This window comes from Netta rufina (assembly GCF_964035555.1).
Source record: "Netta rufina genome assembly, chromosome: 2".
In the NCBI taxonomy this organism is placed as follows: domain Eukaryota; kingdom Metazoa; phylum Chordata; class Aves; order Anseriformes; family Anatidae; genus Netta; species Netta rufina.
In genome coordinates, this window is record NC_140124.1 from 30,530,880 (window position 1) to 30,545,822 (window position 14,943).

Consider the following 14,943-nt stretch of genomic DNA (forward strand, 5'->3'; position numbering starts at 1 on the left):
CTTTCCTATGAAGACAGGCTGAGTGATCTGGGGTTGTTCAGCCTGAAGAAAAGGTGGCTCTGGGGAAACCTGATTGCAGCCCTTCAGTACTTAAAAGGGGCTTATAAAAAAAGATGGAAAGTGACTGTTACACTGACAGACGGGTGGAAAAAGGGGGAATTGTTTTAAATTAAAAGAGGCAAGATTTAGTTCAGAAAAATTCTTCACTCAGGTATAGTGAGGCACTAGAACAGGTTGCCCAGCAAAGGTGTGGTGTCCCCATCCCTGGAGGTGTTCAAGGCCAGGTTGGATGAGGCCTTGGGCAACCTGATCTGGTGGGTGGCACAGGGATTGGAACTAGGTGATCTTTAAGGTCACTTCCAACCCAAGCCATTCTAAGAATATTAGGAAGAAGTTTACCAAGTGACATGTTCTCTTTGAATATGGAAATTTCTTTATATTGGTATGTCATTAAAGACCTGGAGAAAAAACAACTAAACAGAACATTATAAATAAATATCCATACAATAGAAATACATTACATACATCAATTCCACAATTTGAAACACAAATTTACAGAAGTTACAGGGAATATTGGTATTAGAAACATATGGTTGGACGAAGTTTCTATAACATCAGTTTCAGTTCCCACAATGATAAGAAACCATGTAGATAAATATTTTGTGCAGGCAAATGTATGGAACATAACACAAGCTAAATTTTTTTCCCTAAATGCTTTGCTAAACTTTAATCTGTAATCAAATCACAGAATCTGTAACTGTTATAGAACAAAAATATCAGGAGAAATATCAGGGCACCAAGCATTGTCACATGCTAAGAAGCACACACGGAGTGGAACCACAGATCCTCAAATTCCTGGTTGTCACAACCAGCTTTTACTCTTCATGCTCTGGCTAAAATCTAACAACACATTACAGAACAGAAATATATTTTCCACACCAGAGTGTCTTAAGCGACTAATGTAGCTTTGGAATTTTCTGGGAGGAACAGGTTATAAGTTACATAGCATTATAGTAATTCACATCATTAATTTTTATATTTATTAATTCACATAAATTAATTAATTATCCTTTGGAGTATTTTTATGGTTTCTGTAAATAATTGTGTGGCCTGGTAATCCATCACGAAAGATTTACTGTGTTGGTTTATTTGTGGAATGCTTAGCTGAAGCAGCACTCAATATCATAGTGACAAATGGAGAAAAAAAAACACCCTTCAAAAGAAGTGTGTGTTAGAAACATTTCCTTTAAGTTTTCTGTACAGACAAAATAGTAGTGCATAACAGAACTAGAAATAAAATAAAATAATAGTAATTTGCATAAACAGGTATAACATTTCAACAAAAAATGCATATAATAAACTTCAGGTATTAATCCTAAATCCTGTATTTTATGAGAAAAAAATCTCAAAATCAGAAAAGTTGTGTGGGGACTTGATGCTAGTCATCTGAATGGCCAACTTAAAATGAGAAATTTGTTCCTTTCACATAAGAAACCAATATTGCGGTTCAAACTGGTGTTGGATCATATTGAAAAAAAAATCTTTAGAAAATCAGACATCATTTCATAAAACTGCAGAGAACTTTCTTTTCTAAAAAAGAAAAAAAAATATTTACAGATAGCTTAAAATAGGTGCATCTGGTAATTAAGTCCTTTTGGGAAGGTTAAATTCCATTTACAGTTCCTTTCCCTGACAAATCAATTTTGCCAGCTTGGCATTTTATAGAGTGGGTACTGTATTTTGTAAAGTATGTGAGAGTGGCATGCTGCAAAAAGTTTTCACATCATCACATAAACTAATCATTATTTAAGTCAGTTCCTGCAGGTTGGCACTTGAAACTTGTTTTTGTTTCGGGTTGCAGTTGAAACCTCTCTGTAACAAGTATAAAGAAAAATCTTATTTAAGTCTTTCCTGAATCTTAGGTTGGAAATCCTGGTATTCTACTGTTAAGAGTTTAGTTTTGGCTTAATGGTGAGCAACAGTTTATGACTGAGGATATTGAAAATCCTGCAACTAGTCAGACTTTTTAGATACCCAACTAATCATTTGTGAAATGCAAGCATAGTGAAATTAATTGTCTGGAAATCTCATCTGAACATATTAGCTGCTTTTTATTTCCAGACAGCTAAAACTGTTAAATCGTTTAGAATTTGCATCTTCATCTCATTTGTGTATATGTACATAAACATGTGTATCTTGTATGTATATGTTACTATACACGTATCTTTAGCTTCATAAAATCAGTACAAATGATGTAAAATCATAATAGCAATGTTTTGCATGCATTCCACAAGGGATAAATAGCAATTCTCCACAGTTGTGTGTATTTGTTAAGCACCAATAATGAAAAATAAGCTGTGATTAATTTTAGTGGTTTCAGCTGTAATTATTTTGTTTTAAAATTAAAAACCTTCTAATCTTAGCTATGAAATAAATAATGATGTTAATAGGATCGCAGAAATCAAATTTATCCCTCATTTTACCCCCAATTCTCATTTACATGAACTTAGAAGCCCTGCCAGAATGATGAACATTTTATATTAAACACAATTAAAATGACCACTTTGGTAATGTGAACTTTCAAATGTTCTCAGTTCTGTATTTTTAAACATGCTCTGACCTGTTAGTTTGTCTGCATTGCCACCTGGAGGACCTCATGGAAAAATCAGGTCGATTTCCTTGGGTGAGATTCTGTGTTAAGGCTCTGGGAGTTCAAGCAGCCTCATACTGCAGAAAGAGACCCTTTCTGGTTCCCTACTGCCCCTGGCTGAGGGAGAACTGAAACACTCCAAAGAGCACCTTGGACATATCTAGCTAGCCAAGCAGATTAGTGGTGAACCATGTAGATAGGAGATATCCTTCTCACTTCCCCTTCCCTCTGCACTGCCTCTTTTCTTGTACTTGTTGGATTACTAATTGTTATATTACTATCCACATTAGTATTTATATTACATTAATTGCCTTAATTATATAGGCCTGATAATATCTTGCAGTTAACTACAATTTATGCATGTTGAATAAACTGAAGAAAAGAGGACATAGCTCCTTGAAAGCTGCTGAAAGTAAAAATGAGAAGTTAAGGTCTCCAGTCCAGCTGGAACTACCTGACATAATGAAAAATAACTAGAAAAACTCAGTGAAGAACTTGGTTCTCCGAAAAAAAAAAAAAAAAAAAAAAAAAACACAACCTGATGGGAGACTGACAAATGGTTGCCTTTTGAAACTAGTTCTTAGTCTGAGGCCTTAGACTTATGTAACAACCTAGAACAAGTGAGCACACTATCCGAGAGCATCAGTGATTTGAAGAATTTTGCATCTCTAGGTAAAATGAAACTTAAAAAACGGGCTGCAGAACACACTCAGGTAAGATGTCGTATTTGAGAAGGATGCTACTTTGCATGACTGTAAAGACAAATCCTACATAAAGCTAAAGCAAAATGTTTACTCAAAAGTAATGCAAATAGAAGGACTTCGCAAAAAGTTACAGAATAATATGTGATAATAAGAGACAATTTTTTATTGTTTTTTTTAACCAAAACTGCCATATTTGCAAAAAAGCAAAGCATTTCAGAAAAGGCTTTTCCTATATGTCCCGTGAAAGAACATAATACTCCAGACATATTTTGGTTGAACAAGCTTAGCTGGTCAAGAATATAGTTGTGAATCACGGCAGATCAGTCACCCCACAGATCCAAGCCATGCTGTATTTGTGAAAGGAGTATATGCTACCCAACACTCTGAGACAAGGCTGCTAAAATAGGGAAGAAAGTGTTTCAGGAGGAGGAGAAGGATCAGTACAAGTGAAGAATTTTCCATCAGAATTCTCCAGGAGATAACTACAGGTAGCGGTGGAGTCACTGAAACCAGTTGCCCAGAAAGGCTGTGGAGTCTCCTTCTCTGAAGACATTCAAAACTTGCCTGGATGCCATCTTGCACAATACGCTTTAGGTCATCCTGTTTGGCAGGGGTTTGTACTAGATGACCTTCAGAGGTCCAATCTCCACAATTCTGTGATTTTGAGTATTACTCTGAATAAAGAAATCTCTTATTAACCTTAAGCTGGACACTTGTACATAGTGTGATACCAGACATCTGGAAGGAAAAAATTAGTCTTATTGAACATGGATTTAGACCTCTTGCTATGTACTGTGGGTGACTGTGAACTAGATGAAACAGAGAGCAAAATCTTGGAAAGTCAGAACACAAGTCTTCAGCAGAAAACAGACAACCTGTTATAAGTAGGAAAACATGTCATACTCTAGGTAGCATTGAAAGTTTCAGAAGAATAGTTGTGACAAAGGAAGGGAGACAGGAATTCAGAAAAGAGAAATCACGAAGGTATTAAAATAACAAGAAAGCTTTATCTCCAAAATGTGGAGAGACCACATGAAATTACTAGCAGAGTGTTACTATGGAAGTTACCTCTTCCGCAAGAGGGCATTTTTTTGGCTGCCTTTCATAGTGTCTGTGCATGAAGAACCTCCCTGTGGCTTGGTGAGAGGCCTGTAAGGACACTTTCTGTTGCTCTTAACCAAAGTGGAGTATATTTGGTTCTTGATCCTACCTGTTTTCCAAAACTAACAGGGAGAGATACTGTTACTATGGCCAAAACCTGGTACCTGCATTGGAGCGCATAGGTTGCATCTACACCAGTTCTCCTGGGAGACAGATCACTAGTTGGAAGTGAGTGCTGCCAAGCTCCTCATATTTCCACTATGTCTAAGGAAGAGAGAATTAATTTGGATGTAAAAGTTTGTATCAAATACTTAACTAATTAACTGTCAGTGTAAGCATACCATTTCTTTATAGCAAAGACTCTGATTGATGGATGCAGAAGAAATTCTTCTCAAATATTCTGTAGTCTTAATGGATGATGGATGCAATATAGAACATGAAGAATAAAAAGTAAGAAAACGTCCATGCTCTGACAGAAAAAAAAAATAAATAAATTCAGACGATGGAGGTGAGCAGGAGAGATGTAGCACGGAATAAAGATTACAGCCCCCATGAAACAGTAAGAGACAAACCAAGTTTATCATTCTTTAGTTTGCTGTAACTATTAATCTGATTTAGTATTATGCTGGATCCTCCTTATATTTCTTCTACAGATTTCTACACAGGAAATTAAAGTCTGTACTTACTGTACGTCTGTTACTTAACTGTAATTGTCAGGATTCTGTTAAAGTCTCTCTCTTTAGCAAAAGAGTGATAAAAAATAACAAACCAATAAGCTGTTTGAGACAGATGTGGTGAAGGATTGATTTGGAGGCCAGAGATTATTACTTACTGACACAACCAACCTTTTTTTTTTTTTTTTTTTTTTAAAGTAGCATACAGTAAAGGGACAGAGAAGCAGAGTTGGGAGGATCCCTGAGGAAAGCTTATACGCTGGCTAGAGAGAGAGGAGAGAATGATGGGAAGGGGGAAAAAAGGAAGAAAAGGAAAAAAGAAAGCAGACAGAAGAGAGACTACATGGCATGAACAGGAAATAAAAAGACAAATAGACAAAAGGAAGGAAAATTAAGAAAAGAAGAAATAACGGAGAAATAACATAGAAAATGGAAGATGATGAGAGAACTAAAAAAAAAGTAATAGTTCATTATAAAGGTGTGTATCCATTGAACAATAAGTAGATTAAAATTAAAAAAAAAAGTTACTATCTTTATGTAATGCACATATATTTCTGCTGTTACCCTTCCAGAAAAAGGGGTTTACTGGTGTTTAATAAGGTGCAGGTGTATTATGTGGCTATGCGATCACCCAGCAGCAGATGTAGCCATTATTAGTGCTGTCCTGCTGCCTGCACATGGGTTACTGCAGGATGCTCTAACCTTTTTCTGTTGTTGTTGTTTATTTGTTTGTTTGTTTTTTGCAAGGGCAGCAGTTTGTCTGCCATTTCACAAAACAAATTTCATTTGCTAGAAAAAGGGTTAAATTTAATGCAGCCAGACAGCTGAGCAGCTGCTTTCATGATTTAAATAAAAACAAGCTGAAATCCTTGCTGTCAGCTCAGTGATATATGACTTGTAATGGGATGTTTCCAACCTTTTCTTCCATATGGTCGCCTACGTTAGGTAATACACACAGACTACAGTGCAACCAGCTTCTCAGAAAACATCTGGGGCCCATTCCTGCTCTGTTAGCTTCAGTGTTGCCTCCCACAAACACAGATGATTCATAGGACAACATCCCTTTGGTTAAGGATCAAATTAGGACGTTTCATTGATAATTTTATCATGTGTCCCTACTGGAGTTATGGGAAAATGGAACTCATTCAAAAAAAGAGTTTCTCCACACATATCTTCACTCTCCTATCTGTAGTTGATAAAGTTAAGATTTCAGAAACAGATTTTAATGACTGCTTAGGAAGAGGGGGGCTGTGGGAGGAGGGGAAGGACTAGCCTATCTCCTGTGAGGAATGCATTTCCGTTTGATTTCATCTTCTCTCTTGCCTAATTTTAGAGCACTCTCCCCTCCCCCTTAAAAATGTGTTTGCTGACAGGAGAATCATAACATAATACTTTTTTCTGGAAGCTGAAATCAAAACCAATTTCTTTTATTGATAAGAGATTAGGATCTGCTGTAAGAAATTTGTTTCATGTGTTAAAAAATATAATTGAATAAAGAGAAAATGGACAGCCTGCCCTGGAACTTACGCAGTGATACAGGTTTACTGCTAGAGGTCCTGTTAAGAAAAGACAACGTTGGCAAATACCAACCTACAACTTCTCTGGATTAAGTCCTCCAGCCATTCATTCAGTAAACTGTTTAATTATCTGTTTTCAAGAATTAATGCCTTGGATAACTATTTGTTCTACTGGTATCTATTAGTTTAGTTTTTGTGGTCATACTTTTGAACATAAACAACTGACAATGCTGGTATTTACGCAGCAATTCACTGATTTGCGCAGCTGGTTGCCAACACCAATCAGTGGTCTTGTGTGAACATCTTTAAATCATATTTTCCAAAACAGTTCAAATTCAATATTAGTTGCTTTGGTGTGATGCATCACCCCATTATTACGAATTACAACATTTAAAAAAAAAAAAAAAAAAAAGCAAAACAAAAAATAAACAAGAAAAAAACAACACAAGGCATGACCCTTTCTGTCTATTCAGATTTCAAAATGTTATTTTTCCTCTCAGAATTTTAGTGAGTGACATAATGCGCATAAGAAAGGTAATTTAATTAGTTGATTATTATTAAATAATAAGACAGCAGCTTGCAATCGCATAGCTAGCTTCATTTAATATTGAAGCTTAATACTATTGTTTCAGATAAGTCAAAATTATATAAAAATGCCCAACAAATTTAAGAACTTTTCAGAATGACTTTAAAAAAAAAAAAAAAAAAAAACAAACACTTTTCTTTAGCACATTTATATTCTGCCTGGGTACTAATATACCATTAAAATGTTTAAAAGAAAGGATCAGATTTTTGTCCACTCCTTATTCCAGGGATAAAATAGCAGAAAGCATAAAATGACAATAGTTTCCTAGGGACAGAATCGCACTAACACAGTACTACATTGTGTTTCAAGAATCACACAGCTACTTTAGGATAGTACTGGGCCACTAACATATATATCAGGACAATCTGCTAGCACTGTGCAGATGCTGGGTCATGATCCTGCCCATAAGAAAACAAGAGACTGACTACTATAATGCAGAGTGGATGTAACTAGATACAGGCCTTCGTAACCTGAGCCTTTCAAGACTTTCTAAATCATGCTGGGGCTGGCGGTACTGGTGCCGGTGCAGACCAGAGTCAGTGCTAACAAAGACTTACAGCTGCCCATGTCCCAGCTGCCAGTTCCATGATGTGCTCAAAGGATATGCAGCACACATTCTCACTCAGTGCGTAACTAGGATTTACAGAAAGAAAAATCAAGGGCTGCCTTTGTTTCAGAAAGTCTGGTTGCATTTTTTGTGCAAAGAGCCGCTGGTGCTTTTGTTTTACTGACACTTAGAAATTGCTGAACAGCTCAAATTGTGATTGGTTGTGCTATAAAATCTGCCATCTGACACCATAGGATGTTCTGGAGAGGTAAAAAAAATAAAATAAAAAAAAAAAATACATGAAAGAACAGAAGGAAGGTTTGTTAGAAAGCTGTTACTTGTAATTTACTTAAGTCATTTTTCCTCCCATTGACTCACTCAAACTCAACTCTTGACTCACTCTTCTGTCAACTCAGTGTTATGTTGACTTGTTGGCAAACAGAGAAACTCAAATTTACCAATTCATAATCAGCAGCTCAACAAATTGTCTCAAATGATGTTGACTAATGATAGGTATTATAGACAAGCTCTTTTCAGGTTTAAGATTAAGACTATCAGAACTTTTCATGTCATTTAGACTACTGCAAGTAGTAGTATTCATGACAGTCCTTTACCTTCCAGCTCTGAAGAAACATATTTCACTTTCTGTCTAATAAATCATTCACTGTTGAAGACTACATGTAATTTAAATCACTTCATCTTTTTCTGTATGCAATGTTAATTTTTAGCTCTTCATGAATGCACCTTTCATACTAATAAAACACAATATTATAGAAAAAAAAGTGTAAAAATATAAAGTTTGAGTGTTTGTTACAAAATTCTAGTACTCATACTATTGAGATAAGTATTATCTACACCAGAAGTGACATGTTGACATATGGAATGTCAACACGATGCACAGAGAAATTCTTCCCAGTGAGTGTATCCTCCAGTGCATCAAATGTAAGGCTCCTGTATCTGGAGAAGTAAAGTGGTAGAGATAGAAAGCAGAGTGACCATACCATTAGCAGCGGAAGTATCAAAAAGAAACTGATCAACTTTCACAGTATACCTGGAGATCCCTGAGTCAATGCTCATTCCTACATTGCTGATGCTTGGGAACAGCAAATCCCTTAAAATTCCACAGAAAGACAGTGGTTGGACCAAGGCAAAGAGGTCTTGGGTGAAAAGAAAGTGTGATCTCAGAAAAAAATAGCTCAAAACCCTCTTCCTTTTATTCTTACTCAGGATCAGATTAGAGAGTCTCTGTCTCAAAAAGCATAGAGGACAAGTAAGAGGACGTGATAAATACTAATCTACCTGCTGAAACTCAGATATGCTTACACCAATATATTTGTGGCCATCATCTTCAGCTTCCTTTACAGCTGCCTCAGTGACTTATGGTGAACATCATGCAATTTCATGTCACTTCTACTTTAAGAACCTGAGTAAAATAATATTAACCTAAAGTCTAGATTTTATGCTATTATTTATATTATATAATTAATATAATTAATATGTTATATGGTTATTGTTATATTTTTATATTGTTATTGTTATTGTTATATTATTGTTAATATGTTAATATTAAGCGTTAATATTATTTTACTCAGGTTCTTAAATTTTAAATTTTAATTTTAAAGTTTTTTACAGCTTGATAACTAAAGATAGTGCTAAGGCATTTTAGCTCCCAAAGCTGAAAGCATAAAAGGGTTTAGGATTTAGAACATTCAGTTCTAACTATGAAAAATAAAATCATCTTCAAATTTCAAAAAGGTCTTTATAACATATTAAAATGGTAGTCATTCTAAGACAGAGAAGGTACCATATATAGAGAACTTTTCTAAGTTACTAAATTTCTAAGACAATTTAACCTATTTAACCAATGACCTAGCTTGAATGAAGAAATACTCTCACGAGGCAGAAAGCTTTTCCATGAAGAAAAATATCTATCTGAAGGGTATCTGAAAGACCATTTAACTCAAAGAGGAATGATAAGCATGTCATTCTCAGAAATATATATACATCTGCAATTCTTTAAGATTCAACTACATGCACATAAGCACATGCAAAACTTGAAGCAGATGAAAGATTCAGAATGTACAAAAGTAACCAGAAGGACCAGCAAACTAGAGAAAGTTCCCTTTCTCTCGTGAAAATTATTATGTTCCACTGGACTAAGCCCTGAACTGACTCATGTCTGCAGTCCCACCCCCCTTAATGACACAATTCAAAGACGTAACAGGGGACCAGGAACAGCAGCTTCTGAACACTCTTCTGAATTTCTTATTATTGTATGCTGAGGTAAGCAACTGAAGTGAAGAAATGTAAAAATATTCTTCTCCTAGAATAATGAGTTCCAGCAACTTTTTTTCATCTGCTTAACAGAGACTATGGTGCAAGGGATTTTGGCAGGAAGAGAGTTACCTAATCTGAAACATTCTGTTCCTGCCTGAAATGATTACGAGGATACTCACAGGCTATATTCCTTCATTTCTAATCCTTGAGATAATTATTTTCTTCATAAGAACAGATTTTGTTTTTGAAGGCAAAGATCTGTTTAGCATGATTTGTCATATCATTAACAAAGCTCTCAAACTTTATATAGAATATAGATATTTTTCATAGTTTAAAAGAATTTCAGAGATAACCGTAATTCCCTGCATTAACCTTTGGACTTCCCAGCCCTGAAAAGTAATTTATGAAACACCCAGGGCCACAGTAACTTCACTGTCCCATAAACCGCTCTCAAAAGGTATATGTACAGCCAGTTAAAAATAATATAGTTCAAGACATGCTGGACACATTCCCTTCTCTTTGATCACCACATCTTCATTAACAGGGTTGAGGTTTTGAAGGTGGCCTTGAGTCATTTGCATTGATCCATTGATTCAATACATTTTTTCAATGATGTTTTATTTGCGCTGGTGAAGTTCGAAAGAGTAGCAATTTTCAGTAAACATTTAAAAGTTAATTACTCTGTTGTACTGAAGTTCATTATACCAGCCTAATTATCAGATAGATTCTTTATTTTCCCCATCTTACTTTTTACCTCCCAACATAGATATTTTCTTACTGGTGCCCTTCAACATATAATATTGCAACCAAAATCCAGAGTACATAACTGATTTTCCTTAGCAAGGTTAAGAATAATGATTCTTATTTCAAGGGAAACAAATGCAATAGAAAATATTACCATTAAAATGCTATTCACTAATAATATATATTAATAGTGATAAATTACCTGCCTTACAACCAAGTAAACAAGACACACTGAGTACATATCTTGAAGCCTGGGAGTTCATAGCACTGTTGGGTGGAGAGACCAGTATACTGATGGGAGGGAACAGATCGGGGGCATAGTAGATAATTTGTGTCTGGGGAGATGTACAGGATTTTTTATTTTTGGAATACTTCTTGAGGATGGGAAAAGACTTCAGCAACAGGAAGGTCAGAAGGAAACAGCAGGCAGATAGGTATGGAATAATATTATTGAAGAAGGTTTATGCAACAGATCCAGGATCGAACTCAAGTTAGCTTGGGGAGTTTTGTTGGTCAAGTTAGAAGTTAAGGGTATAGTCCCGCCAGAAATAATATGCTTTAGTGAGAGGAAAAGAACAGAAGACATGGGCACTTTTCTCCAGTGCCTCAGAGAACTTTTAACAATTACAACTGGTCATAAAGAAACAAAATCTTTTAAACATTTTTTGATTTTTTTAAATAAAAGTTCTGCCTTTTATGGACAATAATGGGAACTAGAAGCCAAACACCTGAAGCCATTTACACCTTCAAATACCCTGCCTGAGTTGTTCAGTTTCCATAAAGAAGCACACAAATGTTTAAAACTATCAAAGCAAAACAAACAAACAAAAACAACATTCATTAAAACAGGTAGGTAGACAGAGATGAGAGAGACATAAGCTGCTCAGTAGAGACTGGTTTTCTTCTTAAAGATATAAAAGCAAAGAAAAATCTTTCTTATCCTTAATATTTTCAATTCTGAACTCTCTTTTGGATCTGAGTGGCTAAAAAAGGCTACTCACTTTAAACAAAGCATTGGAGATTATTGTACTGTCTTTATGTTGTATCTGAACTTAACTGGTATACATTTAAAAGCTGAAATGTTAGTACTTTAGCCACGTCCCCAGGTCGCCAACTCCTAAGCTTTATGGACAGCTGTCCTCACAACATTAAGCATGATCGAGGGCCTAGGGAAGTGAAGAGTTTTGTTCTAATGCAGAAGCTGGATGTAGTTGCATGAAAAGCAGTCTGATTCTTAAATCTATTTGTGAAAATATTTCTGGTGATATTGTGTACATGAACATATTTAAATGCATTTAGACATCTGATAAAAATATCTTGAAGTTAGGCATAATGCCTTTCCACACATTATATTTTCTTAAATTGAAAAGAGAACTAGTCATTTAGGAAGCAGTGACAATTACACTAGCATCCAAAATTTACCACATATGCACGATCATCTGCCTAGAAGTTAATTTGAAATCTTTTAGGTACATTTCAGAGAAAAAAAAATAAATCAGGGTGTAAGAAAAAAAAAAACATAGGCTTAATTCCGCACAATAATTTATTGAAAATGAAACAAATATAAGCAAACATCTTTATAAAGAAAAAATGTTAGTCAACTTTGAGTTGATTGAGTTTTTGCAAACCAATTAAAAGTTTAATGTTTTAAAAAGTTTTAATGTTTTAGATTGACTATTTTATTTTAAGCAGTGGTAATTTCTGTAACTCAGGGGTACTGAGGAGGTAGCTAGCGTAACTCAAATCTGAATGCAAAGTGTATTGTAGAAGCTCTATTTTGCATTTAAGACACTGAAATAATATAAACTGTATGACTGTAACATGGTGGAATTTGGCTCAGAATTTAAAAAAGAAACTCTCTCCATAATATACAATAAAGGATATCATATTTAAATAAGTTTAAGCTGTTTTCAGTCTATTCTATTTTACTCAAGAAAGCATTCTTGCTCTAACACAACATAAAGAACTATATTTAAATAAGTTTAAGATGTCATCCAGTCCATTCTGTCTTCCTTTAAAAATACATAATTCAGCTGTCAATGAAGACAATTATAATGCTTCTCAAAGTTCCCATCAATAAGAATAATGAAAATACTGTTCCTATAAGACCTATACAGAGAGGAAAAAAACACTACATTCTAACATGATAGACAGACAAAATTGCCTGTAAGAGTAAATTTAAAGGAGGAAGCAATATGATAGCTTCACAGGTTTTATACCATAATTAAATGCCAAATCAAATACATCTCATACTTTTCCAATCTGCCATTTTCAGATATCTAGAATAATATGACTCAGCAGTGTCACCTTTAGCAGTTAAAAAAAAGTAACAAAAAAAAAAAAAAAAAAAGATTAACTCCTCCACACTCTCTCCCATACAATATTTTTTTCTGTACCTTCTTTGTTAGTAGGTAGTCACGATTTGAAATCACAGTGCATTTTGTTACTCTGCCTGGCACGAGAATCTTATTATCATTCTCTGTATCATAGACTCTTGTAAGATTAACTCCTCCACCTCCAAAAATAAATAAATAAATAAATAAATAAATAATAAGTTCTTCTAAGATTAAGATACAGGGTATTCTTATTAACAACTTAATACCTCATAAAGCATCTTGCATTTTATATTCACATCCTACACTTCACATACCTTACAGTAATGTCATGACACTTTTAGGCTACAGCAATAAAGTACCTTTTAGAGCACTGAGGTGCCTTCTAAGAAAAAAGGGTATGTTCTAAAGGTACAAAATTAGTTCTACTGAAAGCAGAATATGCAGAACCTGGGGAGAACCCATCACAGTCGCTAGGCTCAGCCACATGAACTCAATGGATCATCATCATCATCTCCCTCTCATTCACTGCCATTTCTTCTTTTAAAGCCTAGCCACAAACCACCCCTAATCTTTCATATGCACAATGAAATCAGCCTTTGTCCTTCCTTTACTTGCTTGCAAGGTGTATGTCCTATGCAGTACTTTCACTTTGTGATATGCATTCAATGCAACATCAGGTAACCTAAATATTCAGTCGATCTCTGGATTATTTATTTATTTATTTTTAGCTTTAGCAGAAACAGCATTTGCAACATTTCTTTCTCCTCAGGCCTCTGAGTTCGAAAAAAGTTGTCATAATACAGCAAGAAACCGTGAGAGAGCAGTGGACTATGATATGAGTCTCATCTTAAAAAACAATCAAACAAACAGAATATTCTCAACAAGAAAAAAAAAAAAAAAGCAAGTTTGAGAGGAAAAGTTCTTTTCAGTGAAATGAATCTAAATCCTAAAGAACTGTTTTACTACCTCTATGCCTTGTGACTAGGAGCTTTTTATCTTGATTATAGATAGTGGGGAGGAAAAAGAAAAAGCAATTGATTACTAACGTACTAATGTTTTTATCTGTGAGACTGAGTCAATATAGAGAAACTGTAGGAATTTATGGTGGTTGTGTGCTAACCTAAACAGTGTAGGCGAGAATTTTTTCCTGACGTGAAAGAAACTGATTTAGGTGCTAAATTAATGCCACTGGACATGATAGTCCTGTAAGTCAGTGATTAGGGACAATTCTGATGATTCTGAACAAATATTAATTCAGAATGGGCATGTACAGATGCTTTGAGACTTACACAGAAGAATATGTCTGAATTAAAATGCAGAAACCCTCCTTACAAAACAAACAAACAAAACAAAAAAAGAACTTCTGCAGGCAGTTAGTGTGTCTGCAGTTCGTGATTTAAGAAACAATATGCACTTTTCTCATCTTCAGATTAAGGAATGCTTTATAGGCATCTTTAAAAACCAGAATGAACAAGGAAACTCAAAGGATTATATTAAAAAATCCACCATCCCAGAAGAGGTATGGGACCTTCTGCTGCACTGCTAGAACTCCAGTCATTTGGAAATAGTTTGATAGACTGAATGATGTATTAGAAAGAAACATGGATTTATTTCATGCTCCTGCAGCGCTGAAACAGAGAATGGTTTTGTTAAGTAGGTGATTTTTCTACTCTAAAAGCCCAGTTTCATACCGAAAAAGGACCCATTTATGAACTCAGTTATACAGTCACAGACTCATTTCCTGTCTTTATATTTCCAGTTTGCTTTCAAAGTTATTCCCTTCTGCAATTTGCCTTTTAAAGGAATA

The 14,943-nt window shown here is 35.0% G+C and overlaps 1 protein-coding gene across 1 annotated transcript in view; it reads right to left on the reverse strand.

Annotated features, from left to right (window-relative positions):
• AGMO (alkylglycerol monooxygenase) overlaps positions 1-14,943 on the reverse strand; it is a gene marked incomplete at both ends in the record, with an annotated part of 197,375 nt that overhangs the window by 20,082 nt on the left and 162,350 nt on the right. The window lies entirely within an intron of this gene.